Raw genomic sequence first — 13,757 nt, 5'->3', positions numbered from 1 at the left:
ATAATAGAAACGAGGCCATTTTCTGTCCATTTTATAAGGACTCCTATCAGTTGGTCAGTTCAGTCGCTCAGTCATGTCCAACTCTTTTGTGACACCATGGACTGCAGAACGCCAGGCTTCCCTGTCCATCACCCACTCCTGGAGCTTACTCAGACTCATGTCTATCAAGTAGGTGATGCCATCCAACCATTTCATCCTCTGTCATCGCCTTCTCCTCCTGCCTGCCCTCCTATACTGGTCAGGGAATCTTTTTTGTTTTTAAATCCGTTAAATGTCATGAGTTAACCTGCCACCATTTACTTCTAATAGTGTACATATTCATTCTTTCACCATTCATGAGTTGTTAGGTTTTGGCAAAGAGTAATCCATTTAGCCTACAAAGCTGATTGAAATTCTGTGAAAAGTCTAAATTTTGAGTAAATCCAACTCTGTGCAGTAGAGTCTCTTGGCAATTTTTAGTTTTTTCTTTATAAATATGAACCATCAATAAATAGAATTAATCAGGAATATCCAAAAAAAAGTTTACAGAAGATTTGAAAAAGGCATGAAGTATTCCCTAAACAGGTTTCTTCTGTCCAGACAAAAGAAAAAACTAGATAGAAAACCAAGAATTGCTTATTTTTTCTATGAATATTCATCTCATATCATTTTAATAACTTTGATGAGAAGAAATAAACAAAGATATATAAATATATATTATCTAAAAACAACTGTGTAATTTGTTCATCTATTGTAATTTTAAGAAATAAGGGTAAATTACATTTAATGACCAGTTTTTTGTATCTGTCTTTTTATTTAAAAACTGTCCAGGCATCCAAGATCATTAATTAATTAACTGAAACCTTTGTCTAAGGTCTTAAAGTTAGTCACAGTTCTGAAAATTACAACTTGGCTTATACATTAGCTCCTGTGATTTGTAGCCTTGTAAGAATTTTATAACATTAATCCCTTTAATGATACATCGTTATCATTTTCTTTAGGTGAATATAATTTTATACCCATAAATTTTTAATTTTAAACAAGCTATGGAGACAGTTGTAACTTAAGTAACTCATAAAACCGGTGCAGGCAGTTTAGAAAGTTTAAATGTGAGACATACAAATAAGCCTGTACTTAGACAAAATTGTGTGCTGTCAGTATTTTATAGGATAAACTAATTTTTAAAGACTGAATCGTGCCCCACACTCTTATTTTATCTTGGAGCTAAAGTCACTTTTCTTTTCTTTCCTTTTTCACTTTTATATTATATTGGAGTATAGCAGATTAACAATGTTGTGATAGTTTCAGGCAGACTATAAAGGGACTCAGCCATCCAGATACATGTATGCATTCTCCCCCAAATTCCCTTCCCTCCAGCCTGCCACATAACACTGAGCAGAGTTCCCTGTGCTATCCAGTAGGACCTTATTGGTTATCCACTTTAAATGTAACAGTGTGTACATTTTGATCCCCAAATCCATGCTTATCCCTTCCTCCCATTCTCCCTCCCTGGCAGCCCTGAGTTCATTCTCTAAGTCTGTGAATCTGTTTCTGTTCTGTAAATAAGTTCATTTGTATCATTTCTTTTTAGATTCTGCATATAAGGGATGTCATACATTATTTCCCCTTCTCTGTCTGACTGACTTCACTCAACATGACATCTCTAGGTCCATCCATGCTGTAAAGCCATTTTTGCTTACCTCATAGCTATAGCAGCAAAGGCTTTTATATAGATATGCTTTTCCAGGTCCGCAAAAAGAAATACTTTTAAATTTTCTCTCTCTCTCTTTTTTTTTTTTTTTATTTAAGACATTGTTGAGTGCTTATTTGGGCTAGATAATCATAGAGTTCCAACATAACAACTGAATGATTTTTGTTGTTGTTGTTTTACTCTTTAACCTTTCTTACCCCAAGAGAGGGAGAGAGAGAGAGAGAGACAGCCGGCTTTAAGTAAACCTGAAATCATCACTCTACAAGGCTAATTATGTTTTCTCTACAAAGAGAGGACAGAAAGTTTAGATGTGGGAAAACAGATTTTGACATATTGGCTCACAGAATAGAGGCATGCAGCTGGCTTTGATACCACTTATACACACTTGACAGTTTCATCAGCCCCAACAATTAGAAAGTCAGCAATTATCAATTCCCAAATACTGAAACGAAGAAGGGGACACCTGGGTTAAGCAAAGTGCTCCCTCTCATACACAAACAAGACAGAGAATCTCCTCTTGAGGATTTCTTTACTTTTTTTATTCAAAGGTACCTTTCAAATGAACGCTCTCATACCTGTCAAAAGCTCCGCAAAGTGGCCACTTCATTTATGAACTATTCCTGATGAAATTATGCCAGTTAATGAGATAAGCATGCAAGGTAGCTTGATGGTGAGAAAACAGCAGGAAGGCGGAGTCTGGCCTGGGTGGAGAGCCCCAGTGTAGACAGAGCACGTGGGAGAGCTGCCGCTGTCCTTCAGGAGGTACTGGTGTCTCTTCATGGTTCTGTAACAGGAAGAGATGGAACACATGTCCCAGGTCAAGGCCAAGTTCCTGGGATGGCTGCCAAGTGTAGGTTGGCTTCATGCAGGAAAGAATTCCAGAGTGAGCCATAGCAGAGAGAAAGAAGATCTGTTCAGGGAAGAAACACACTTCATAAACAGAGAGTGAGGTATTTTGGGAGGCAAGAGAGGCCTCAGGGTATGAGGTTGTCAATTTTTATAGGGGTGGGTATTTACATAGGCTAAGGAGAAACTCCTGGTGGCTCAGTGGTAAGGAGTCTGCCTGCCAATGCAGGAGATGTGAGTGCTATCCATAGGTTGGGAAGATCCCCTGGAGAAGGATATGGCAACCCAGTATTTCTGTATTTCAGTATTTTTGCCTGGAAAATCCTATTGACAGAAAAGTCTTCAGGCTACAGTCCATGGCAGGGTTTGCAGAGTTGGACACAACCTCATGCCTAAACAAAAACAAATAATGAGTAGAAGGGGCATTCCAGATATTTTAGGGAAGGAGTGGGGATTTTCACGAATTGGGCCATCACCTACTTTTTGGTGTTTATGGTTCAGGCGGCTGGGGTGTTTTACAATGAGTGTATACTGAGGCTTAAGGTCAAGTGGAAGTTGAGTCTGCTCTTGGACCTAGTTGGTTCTAATCAGGTTATGTAGTGTCCTTGGGTGATGTCATCCTTTTAAATGTTGTGCCCTCCCTTCCCTTCTCAGTTCTGGGTCCCAGCTGAAGGTCAGTTATCACCCAACCAATATCAGAGAGCAGGGAAAACCTCCTGACTCCAGGCGGACAAAGAAAGTTCTCAGGAACCCTAACTCAGGAAACAACCATATAAGGCTCTATAATGATGACCCAAGTCAAAGTTTGTCTCACTAAAAAGAAGCCAGTTTCAGGAGACACAATGAACTCCCCTGGGCCTGACTTGAGGACAGATTTATCAGACCTAGTCCCATATCTTGTCTGTGATGATCCATCTTATATGACAACTTGGTTAGGCTATAACTCAGTTAGTCTGGGTCTTCTCAGGTGGCTCAGACAGTAAAGAAAGTGAAAGTGTTAGTCTCTCAGATGTGAGCACTTTATGGCTGTGCCACCAGGGAAGCCCTAGACAGTAAAGAATCTGCCTGCAATACAGGAGATGCGGATTTGATGCCTGGGTTGGGAAGATCCCTTGGAAAAGGGAATGGCTAACACCCTGCCTCCCCCAGTATTCTTGCCTGGAGAAGTCCATGGACAGAGGAGTCTGGCAGGATACAGTTCATGGGGTGGCAAAGAGTCAGACACTTTCACTATCATTACTTCAGTTAGTCAGTCTAAGGCTAAAATAGATACTGCTGTGAAGATGTTTTGTAGACATGACTAAAGTCTATAATCAGTTATAAATTATAAATCCATAATCTTGTTTTCAGTAAAAGAGATTATCCTAGATAATCTCAGTTCAGTTCAGTTCAGTCACTCAGTCGTGTCCGACTCTTTGCGACCCCATGAATCGCAGCACTCCAGGCCTCCCTGTCCATCACCAACTCCCGGAGTTCACTCAGACTCACGTCCATCGAGTCAGTGATGCCATCCAGCCATCTCATCCTCTGTCGTCCCCTTCTCCTCCTGCCCCCAATCCCTCCCAGCATCAGAGTCTTTTCCAATGAGTCAACTATTCACATGAGGTGGCCAAAGTACTGGAGTTTCAGCTTTAGCATCATTCCTTCCAAAGAAATCCCAGGGCTGATCTCCTTCAGAATGGACTGGTTGGATCTCCTTGCAGTCCAAGGGACTCTCAAGAGTCTTCTCCAACACCACAGTTCAAAAGCATCAATTCTTCAGCGCTCAGCTTTCTTTACAGTCCAACTCTCACATCCATACATGACCAGTGGAAAAACCATAGCCTTGACTAGATGGAACTTTGTTGGCAAAGTAATGTCTCTGCTTTTGAATATGCTGTCTAGGTTGGCCATAACTTTTATTCCTAGGAGTAAGCGTCTTTTAATTTCATGGCTGCAGTCACCATCTGCAGTGATTTTGAAGCCCCCAAAAATAAAGTCTGACATTGTTTCCACTGTTTCCCCATCTATTTGCCATGAAGTGATGGGACCAGATGCCATGATCTTCGTTTTCTGAATGTTGGGTTTTAAGCCAACTTTTTCACTCTCCTCTTTCACCTTCATCAAGAGGCTTTTTAGTTCCTCTTCACTTTCTGCCATAAGGGTGGTGTCATCTGCACATCTGAGGTTATTGATATTTCTCCTGGAAATTTTGATTCCAGCTTGTGCTTCTTCCAGCCCAGCATTTCTCATGATGTACTCTGCATATAAGTTAACTAAGCAGGGTGACAATATACAGCCTTAACGTACTCCTTTTCCTATTTGAAACCAGTCTGTTGTTCCATGTCCAGTTCTAACTGTTGCTTCCTGACCTGCATACAGATTTCTCAAGAGGCAGGTCAGGTGGTCTGATATTCCCATCTCTTTCAGAATTTTCCACAGTTTATTGTGATCCACACAGTCAAAGGCTTTGGCATAGTCAATAAAGCAGAAATAGATGTTTTTCTGGAACTCTCTTGCTTTTTCCATGATCCAACAGATGTTGGCAATTTGATCTCTGGTTCCTCTGCCTTTTCTAAAGCCAGCTTGAACAACTGGAAGTTCACGTTTCACGTATTGCTGAAGCCTGGCTTGGAGAATTTTGAGCATTACTTTACTAGCATGTGAGATGAGTGCAATTGTGCGGCAGTTTGAGCATTCTTTGGCATTGCCTTTCTTTGGGATTGGAATGAAAACTGACCTTTTCCAGTCCTGTGGCCACTGCTGAGTTTTCCAAATTTTCTGGCATATTGAGTGCAGCACTTTCACAGCATCATCTTTCAGGATTTGAAAGAGCTCAACTGGAATTCCATCGCCTCCACTAGCTCTGTTCATAGTGATGCTTTCTAAGGCCCACTTGACTTCACATTCCAGGATGTCTGGCTCTAGGTGAGTGATCACACCATTGTGATTATCTGGGTCATGAAGATCTTTTTTGTACAGTTCTTCTGTGTATTCTTGCCACCTCTTCTTAATATCTTCTGCTTCTGTTAGGTCCATACCATTTCTGTCCTTTATCAAGCCCATCTTTGCATGAAATGTTCCCTTGGTATCTCTAATTTTCTTGAAGAGATCTCTAGTCTTTCCCATTCTGTTGTTTTCCTCTATTTCTTTGCACTGAGCTGAGGAAGGCTTTCTTATCTCTTCTTGCTATTCTTTGGAACTCTGCATTCAGATGCTTATATCTTTCCTTTTTTCCTTTGCTTTTTGCTTCTCTTCTTTTCACAGCTATTTGTAAGGCCTCCCCAGACAGCCATTTTGCTTTTTTGCATTTCTTTTCCATGGGGATGGTCTTGATCCCTGTCTCCTGTACAATGTCACGAACCTCATTCCATAGTTCATCAGGCACTCTATCTATCAGATCAGGCCCTTAAATCTATTTCTCACTTCCACTGTATAATCATAAGGGATTTGATTTAGGTCATACCTGAATGGTCTAGTGGTTTCCCCTACTTTCTTCAATTTCAGTCTGAATTTGGCAATAAGGGAGTTCATGATCTGAGCCACAGTCAGCTCCTGGTCTTGTTTTTGTTGACTGTATAGAGCTTCTCCATCTTTGGCTGCAAAGCATATAATCAATCTGATTTCGGTGTTGACCATCTGGTGATGTCCATTGTAGAGTCTTCTCTTGTGTTGTTGGAAGAGGGTGTTTGCTATGACCAGTGCATTTTCTTGGCAAAACTCTATTAGTCTTTGCCCTGCTTCATTCCGTATTCCAAGGCCAAATTTGCCTGTTACTCCAGGTGTTTCTTGACTTCCTACTTTTGCATTCCAGTCCCCTATAATGAAAAGGACATCTTTTTTGGGTGTTAGTTCTAAAAGGTCTTGTAGGTCTTCATAGACCCATTCAACTTTAGCTTCTTCAGCGTTACTGGTTGGGGCATAGACTTGGATTACTACGATATTGAATGGGTTGCCTTGGAAACGAACAGAGATCATCTAGGTGGGCCTGATTTAAGCTGTTGAAAGGTCTTAAAAGCAGAGAGGTTTCCTTGAGGAAAAAGCTCTGTCTGTGGACAGGCTTCAGCAAGGCCTCCCAGGTTTCTGTGCTCCTAATGTACTCTGGATTTTGGTCTTGCCTAGCCAGCCTCATGATTGCATAAACCAGTTCATTGCAAGAAACCTCTTAATATAGATAGCTCCTACTCATTCTGTTTCTCTGGTTGAACCCTCACAGATGCATCTCCCTACAGATGTTTCCTGTTATAGACAAAGAACACTCAAGACCATAGACAGAGAGACTGCAGGAGCAGGTATTAGAAGATTAGAAAGCAATTTCACCAAAGAACACTGTAGAGCTGATCAGATTTTTTTTTTTTTTAAAGATTGGAAGGGAACATATTCCCAGGAAAACAAGATAAATCTAATGGTGAAATATTTAACAAAATATTGGAGCTCAGGTTAGCACAGACTTATCTTTCAGCCATGGGCAGGGGGCATCTCGAACAGGTAAACACAGAGGGTCTTGGGTGTGAACACCAGAACTGGGCTCTGGATTTCTGTCCAGGACAGTGAGGTTTTCAGCTGAATCTTGGTGGCACATCCCTCTCAGCAATGCCTTCCAGCCAAACACCATAGAAATACAGCTGTAATGGACTAAGTTGGGTTTATCACTCACTGCAACCCAGGAGAACGTACACCATTTGGGAAGTGTTGGGCATCTCAGTAAAAGGATGTTTATAAGGGGCTTCCCTGGTGACTCAGTGGTAAAGAATCTGCCTGCCAATGCAGAAGACACAGGTTCGATCCCTGATCCAGGAAGAACCCACATGCTGAGGAGCAACTAAACCAAAGTGCCTCAACAACTGAGCCTGTGCTTTAGAGTCCAGAATCTGAGACTACTGAAGCCCACATGCCCTAAAGCCCGTGCTCCGCAATAAGAGAAGCCACTGCAACGAGAAGCCCGAGCTCCACAACTGCAAAGTAGCTCCCGCTCACAGCAACTGGAGAAAAGCCTGTGCAGCAACAAAAACCCAGAGCAGCCAAAAAGAAATAAATAAAAAGATAAATAAAATTACTTTAAAACGGATGTTAAAAAAGACTGATTATTGGATTGATGGAGGAGCCTGGTAGCCTACAGTCCATGGGGTCACAACTGAGTGACTTCACTTTCTTTCTTTCTTTCGTAGATAATTGGGGAGGACTACTCCACGTGGAACTTACTGTGGATTAAATGGTGTTAGGAAATGGGGCAAATCTATAATTGGTTATCTTAATAATCTTATCTGGAAGGAGAGGAGAGTGTGTTTAAAGGTGTAATTGGTAAAGAATCAACAGTCACTCATACTAACTGGGAGAAGGTGATATTTGGTACTTCTGTGGTTTCCACAATAACTTTCACTATAGACTGTGACCCCCCCACCCCAAATTTTGAAACCTCTGTGTGATGGTATTAGGAGATGGTGCCTTTGGGAGGTGGGCTTCCCTGGTGGTTCAGTGGTAAAGAATCCGCCTGCAATGCAGGAGACACAGAAGATGCTGGTTTGATCCCTGGGTGGGGAAAATCTCCTGGAGGAGGAAATGGCAACCCACTCCAGTATACCTGCCTGGAGAATCTCATGGACAGAGAAGCCTGGAGGGCTACAGACCACGGGGTCAAAAAGAGTCCGACACGACTGAGCATGAACGTGCAGAATGTATGCTAGGCATGAGGGTGGGGCCCTTAGGAATGAGATTTGTGCCCTTATGAAAGAGACCCCAGAGGGCTCCCTTGCCTCTCTGCCATATGAGGCCACAAGAAAAATTTGCCATCCAGGAACAAAGAAGTGGGGCCTCACCAGACACCAAATCTGCTAGTCCCTTGGTCTTGAACTTTCCAGACTCCAAAACTGTGAGAATTAAATGTTTGCTGCTCAAGCCACCTGGACTATGGTATTTTTGTCATAGCAGCCTGAGTTATGACATTTATGATTTTCTCTGTGCTTATAAAAGATTCTGAAATGGTTTTGTTTCCTTGTTTTTGTTTTGTCTCACAACATAGCATAGTCACAGACTGTGTATCATTGTCACACAGCAGAGCATCAGACCCGTGGTCTGATGTTGGCAGTGAGATTGTTGCTACCCAAAAAGAGAGCAGCATGGCCTGCCCATGAGCACCAGGCCCATCCTGGGTGTCAGAAGCTGCTCTTCTCATTCTGGCTCTGTAAGTTGAAATGGATTTTAATTTTCTGTGGTCTGGGAATTGTTTTTTTTGAATGAACTACAAACTGTATAATTATTATATCCAATTTACCAGAACAAGAGAAATACATAACATAGTGTGATCATTACTAAACATATTGATTTATTTAATTTTGGCTGTGCTGGGTCTTCATTGCTGTGCACGAGCTAATCACTGCAGTGGCTTCTCTTGTTGCAGAGCATGGGTTAAGTAGTTGCAGCACTCAGACTAAGTTGCCCCATGGCATGTGGGATCTTTCTGGAATAATGAGCAAACTGGAGTTCCCTGCCCTGGCAGGTGGATTCTTAACCACTAGGCCAGCAGGGAAGCCTTAAACATAACCATTTTATTAGAAGTTACATCTGTTGATGAGTAAAAAGAAAGTTTTTATGTAGGTCACTCATTTATGAATAAATATTACTTATTTCTTAAATGAAAATAGTTGGTATCAATTGTATTCCCATTTTGAATTTTAATTTATTTAAATGTTGAGACAACTTATGACCTTAAATGCATCGATGGGAACAGAATTTGAAAACAAAACAGAAAATGACATGAATTGTGGGGGTTATCTGCAAAAGGCTCCCTTTGATTTGCCACTAAAGAGTAGTGTTAATGATCTGCCTGTTTGCAGTCCCAGAGTCCTCAAATCGGAAGCAGAGAATCAGAAACTAGCTGACTTGCAAAAGGGTTTGTTTTGCAGTCATTAGAGATCACGTTTCCCCAACCCCAAGAGCAGCATTTTAAGTTTTTCTTCGTTCAAAACCTCAGAAGTTCTGTTTTGTTTATGTTTTTTTTTTTTAAAGAGTATGAGTGGCAATGGGTGAGAAATACGTCTTTTGTCAAATGTGAGAAAGGTGATTGTTGAAAGCAGGGACTGAGAATCCAAGTCACCTCAACTGGAGGTGAATTCTCAGTTAAAAGAGTCTTAGCAAAGACTCTAAATGCCCAGTGAGAATCTGGAAACTGGTTTTCTAAAGCTGAATGCCTCCAGTATTCTCAGAATCCTTCGCACTTTGAAGACTCCCCATGCGATCTGCAGATTGCTTTCTGAGAATAGCTGGTGCATCTATACGATTGGATCATTATGGATTGAAATGGTTTTGTTTATGGCTTAGTGGAGAAGGGAATGGCACCCCACTCCAGTACTCTTGCCTGGAGAATCCCATGGATGGAGGAGCCTGGTGGGCTGCAGTCCATGGGGTCGCTAGGATTCGGACACAACTGAGCGACTTCACTTTCACTTTTCACTTTCATGCATTGGAGAAGGAAATGGCAACCCTCTCCAGTGTTCTTGCCTTGAGAATCCCAGGGATGGGGGAGCCTGGTGGGCTGCCATCTATGGGGTCGCACAAAGTTGGACACGACTGAAGCGACTTAGCAGCAGCAGCAGCATTACCCTTAAGGTTCCTATGGTGCCGAAAACAGTGAGTGCACACAGGAATCGCTCCACATTATTAGCTGTAGTGGAAGAATCCATTGTATTGCTCCAGGTGAGAAAACACAATTACAAATGGCAGCCCTCCTGTCAATGGAGCCTCACTCCCTGACATAGTTCCTGCCAATGAGGAAGTAGTCAATCATTACTTACTGATTTTTTTTTTTTTTAATTTTCTATGCAGGTCGAGGTTGCTGCATGCAGGATCTTCACTGTGTCACGTGGATCTTTCATTGTGGTGCACGGACTCTCTAGTGATGGCCTGTGGGGCCCAGAGGACGCAGGCTTCAGTAGTTGCAACACATGGGTTTAGTTGCCCACAGCACTGTGGGATCTTAGTTCCATGACCAGAGATGAAACCCTCAGAGCCTGCATTGCAAGGCAGATTCTCAACCACTGGACCGCCAGGAAAATCCCACCTATTCTTTTAAGTCTTTATTGAATTTGTTACAATACTGCTTCTGCTTTATGTTTTGGTTTTTGGCCATGAGGCATGTGGGATGTTAGCTCCCCAATCAGGGATCAAACCCGCACCCCTTGTATTGGAAAAGTGAAAAAAGAAAGTGCTAGTCTCTCAGTTGTGTCTGACTCTTTGTGACCCCATAGACTGTAGCCCACTAGATTCCTCTGTCCATGGAATTCTCCAGGCAAGAAAACTGGAGTGGGTAAGGCGAAGTCTTAACCACTGGACTGCCAGGGAAATCCCAGCCCTACCTGTTGATTGATTAATATCAATTGTCATTTATGAAATACCTCTGGGGCCTGGTGCTTCATATGTGTGCATGGGTGTACACACACACAATATGGTGGCCCCACAACTTATATATTGTTATCTCCTGTTTATAAATGAACAGTTCAGCACGGTTATGTAACTTTCCCAAGTCATACAGCTAATCCATGGTGTGTAAACATTCTGATCTAGTTCCAAGGCACCTGTTGTTTTCATCATCACACATTGCCTCTGAGTCACACCTGAACTCACGTCCTGTTTACGCTGGGGAATAGGAATAATATCTTTTTTTAAAAGGTGCATCTCTCTTTTCTTACACTTAGAAGGAGGATGAGCAGGCCTGTCTTGTACTTTTGAGATAAAATACATAAAATACCAACCCAGTGCATGGAGCACTTTTAGAGATTTAATAAATGTCACCTCCCTGTCTCATTTGAAAGGAAAGAAATAAAAATAAATCTATAGAAATCAAAATGGGTACCTTTGGCCTTTGACTTGATCTGGTGACCTTTTGAGTGAGACAAAGCATGATGCAATTGCCCAAGTCTCAACCATCCAGACCAGACACCTGGCTATTTTGAAAGTCCTTCTTAATGCAAGCCCACTTGGAAACAATTCAGGGAAGATAGATTCAGTCTGAACTGCAAAGATTAGAAACACTCCACAATTTTCTATCATTTTGAGAAGCAGAACATAACCTGAAGATGGGCTATAATTGGCGCACAGGAGCATCTCTGAGCTGCCTATTTTACCCTCATTTCCTCAGGAACTATTCATATTTGATCTCTCGGTGCGCACGTGGGAATTAGAGCTCCTCACAGTCTGCCTTTGAAATAGGCAGAGAGCAGCAGCCTGGATGACAGGCACACTGTTGAACGACATCAAACTGATCATCTCATCTTTACCAGTGAACAGTCCCTCGTCCTGTTAAAGGCAGAAGATATTCTGTAACAGGAACACAAAAATGTTGCCAAACCAGTTCCATTCTTTGAAGAATGTCTTACCTGTAGATTCAGCCATGGGATTCTCAAGAGTCTGTCTACTTTTATTGACTTCTGTTGTACATTTTGTGAGGAGGTAGGCTTCAAGATTTGTATGCCAAAGTTCTATGTATGCCAAACTTGTAAAACAGGCCTTGAACTGAAAGCAAAGGCAGAGCTGGAGAGGCAGCTGGCATTTGAGAGGCAAGTTGGCATTTCATACCAGTCTGGACATCAGGAGGGTGTTGACAGGCCTTTTTCCTTTTCCCTTCCTGCCAAAGTGTTGAATGGCTGTTAAGAGAATGGGTAAAAGGACTGGGGCCATCTAAATGTTCCCTCTGTTAGCTCAGCCTCGCCTTCGAAGGGTTAAAGGGGTAGCCATGGTGATCGGGGAGAGATACTAAGTTGGCCAAAAAGTCCCTTTGGGTTCTTCCATACGATGTTACAGAAAAACCTGAACGAACTTTTTGGCTGATCCAAAAGAGTAGCTATTTCACCTTCCAGACTTGACTGGTGTTCAATTCAAAGTCCCTCTTTGGTTGCTTGCCTATGGTCCCTGAGATGCGTTCTAAGAGGGCAAGTTATTGGGAATGATGTGTCATGAGCAGCACAAGTCATCTTGCTTTCTTTCTAAGTCTAAAATTATCCTAAGATAAAAAGTCAAAGCTAAATTACAGCAGGAAGGTTGTGCTGGCAATTTTTCTGCACTGATTCTCAACACTTGAGTTGCTCTTGTCCTGAGAATGAAGGCATGATGTCCCTTGAAAGAGTAAAAAGTCCCCACCTTTGCCTGGCAGTTAGAGTTTTCCATGTATTTTCACAATGATTTTCCCATTAACTGTGTGAGTGATAGATAGGGAGTGAGAGTGATTTTTTAGATCAAGAAACAAGATGTTTGTGGAAAATAAATGACATGGATTAATCACCAGGCTTTCTGATTTCAAGACCAGTGCTTTTCCTATTAGAGAAGGCAATGGCAACCCACTCCAATACTCTTGCCTGAAAAATTCCATGGATGGAGGAGCCTGGTAGGCTGTAGTCCATGGGGTCACTAAGAGTTGGACTTGACTGAGCGATTTCACTTTCACTTTTCACTTTCATGCATTGGAGAAGGAAATGGCAACCCACTCCAGTGTTCTTGCCTGGAGAATCCCAGGGATGGCAGAGCCTGGTGGGCTGCCATCTATGGGGTCACACAGAGTTGGACACGACTGAAGCGACTTAGCAGCAGCAGCAGCAGCAGCTCTTCCTATGCCAGGTGGCTTGCCAGTATTGCTATTTATTTGTGCTTTGTAAACATTAAGGAATTGCAATCTTGGATTTGAAATTCGGCTCTCACTCTTTTTTCTCTAAATACATACCAAAGCATCTGGTTTTCACCTTGGTAGGCATGCCACAGTTCCAACAGACCCACCTACAGAGTTTCATTCCCTTCCTAACTTTGCAGTCTTCAGAAAGGGTGAGGGTAGAAACCTTCTCTTATTCTGATATCACATTTTAAAGAACTTGCAAAGTTCTGCAAGTCTGCCTGATTTGCATGTGCCTAAAAAGCTGTGGTTTACCCTTTCAACTCTTCTTGATCATCCAGCACAGCCACAACATGACAGGGTCGATTCAAGTTTTGAATTTATGGATGATTCAGGGTTTCCAAGTTTCAAAAAGCACCTTTGATGACGGCAATATTGTGGGCAGGCGATGTGGGCAGCGGGAGAGATAAGAATTTCTGTGGGCTGGAGCTCAAACAGTCCTGTTCATGCCCATGTTTTGATGTGGTAACTTCACTTGCTGCTGCATCTACATCTCATTTGGGGCTGTAGGAGTCTATTGGCAGCCTGGGTGAACTTTTTTTTTTTTAATGCATTCTATGGTGCTAAATGACCCTTTCTTCCCCTTCT

The sequence above is a fragment of the Bubalus bubalis genome, chromosome 24 (genome assembly GCF_019923935.1).
Source record: "Bubalus bubalis isolate 160015118507 breed Murrah chromosome 24, NDDB_SH_1, whole genome shotgun sequence".
NCBI classification, from domain to species: domain Eukaryota; kingdom Metazoa; phylum Chordata; class Mammalia; order Artiodactyla; family Bovidae; genus Bubalus; species Bubalus bubalis.
This window is presented reverse-complemented; position numbering follows the sequence as displayed.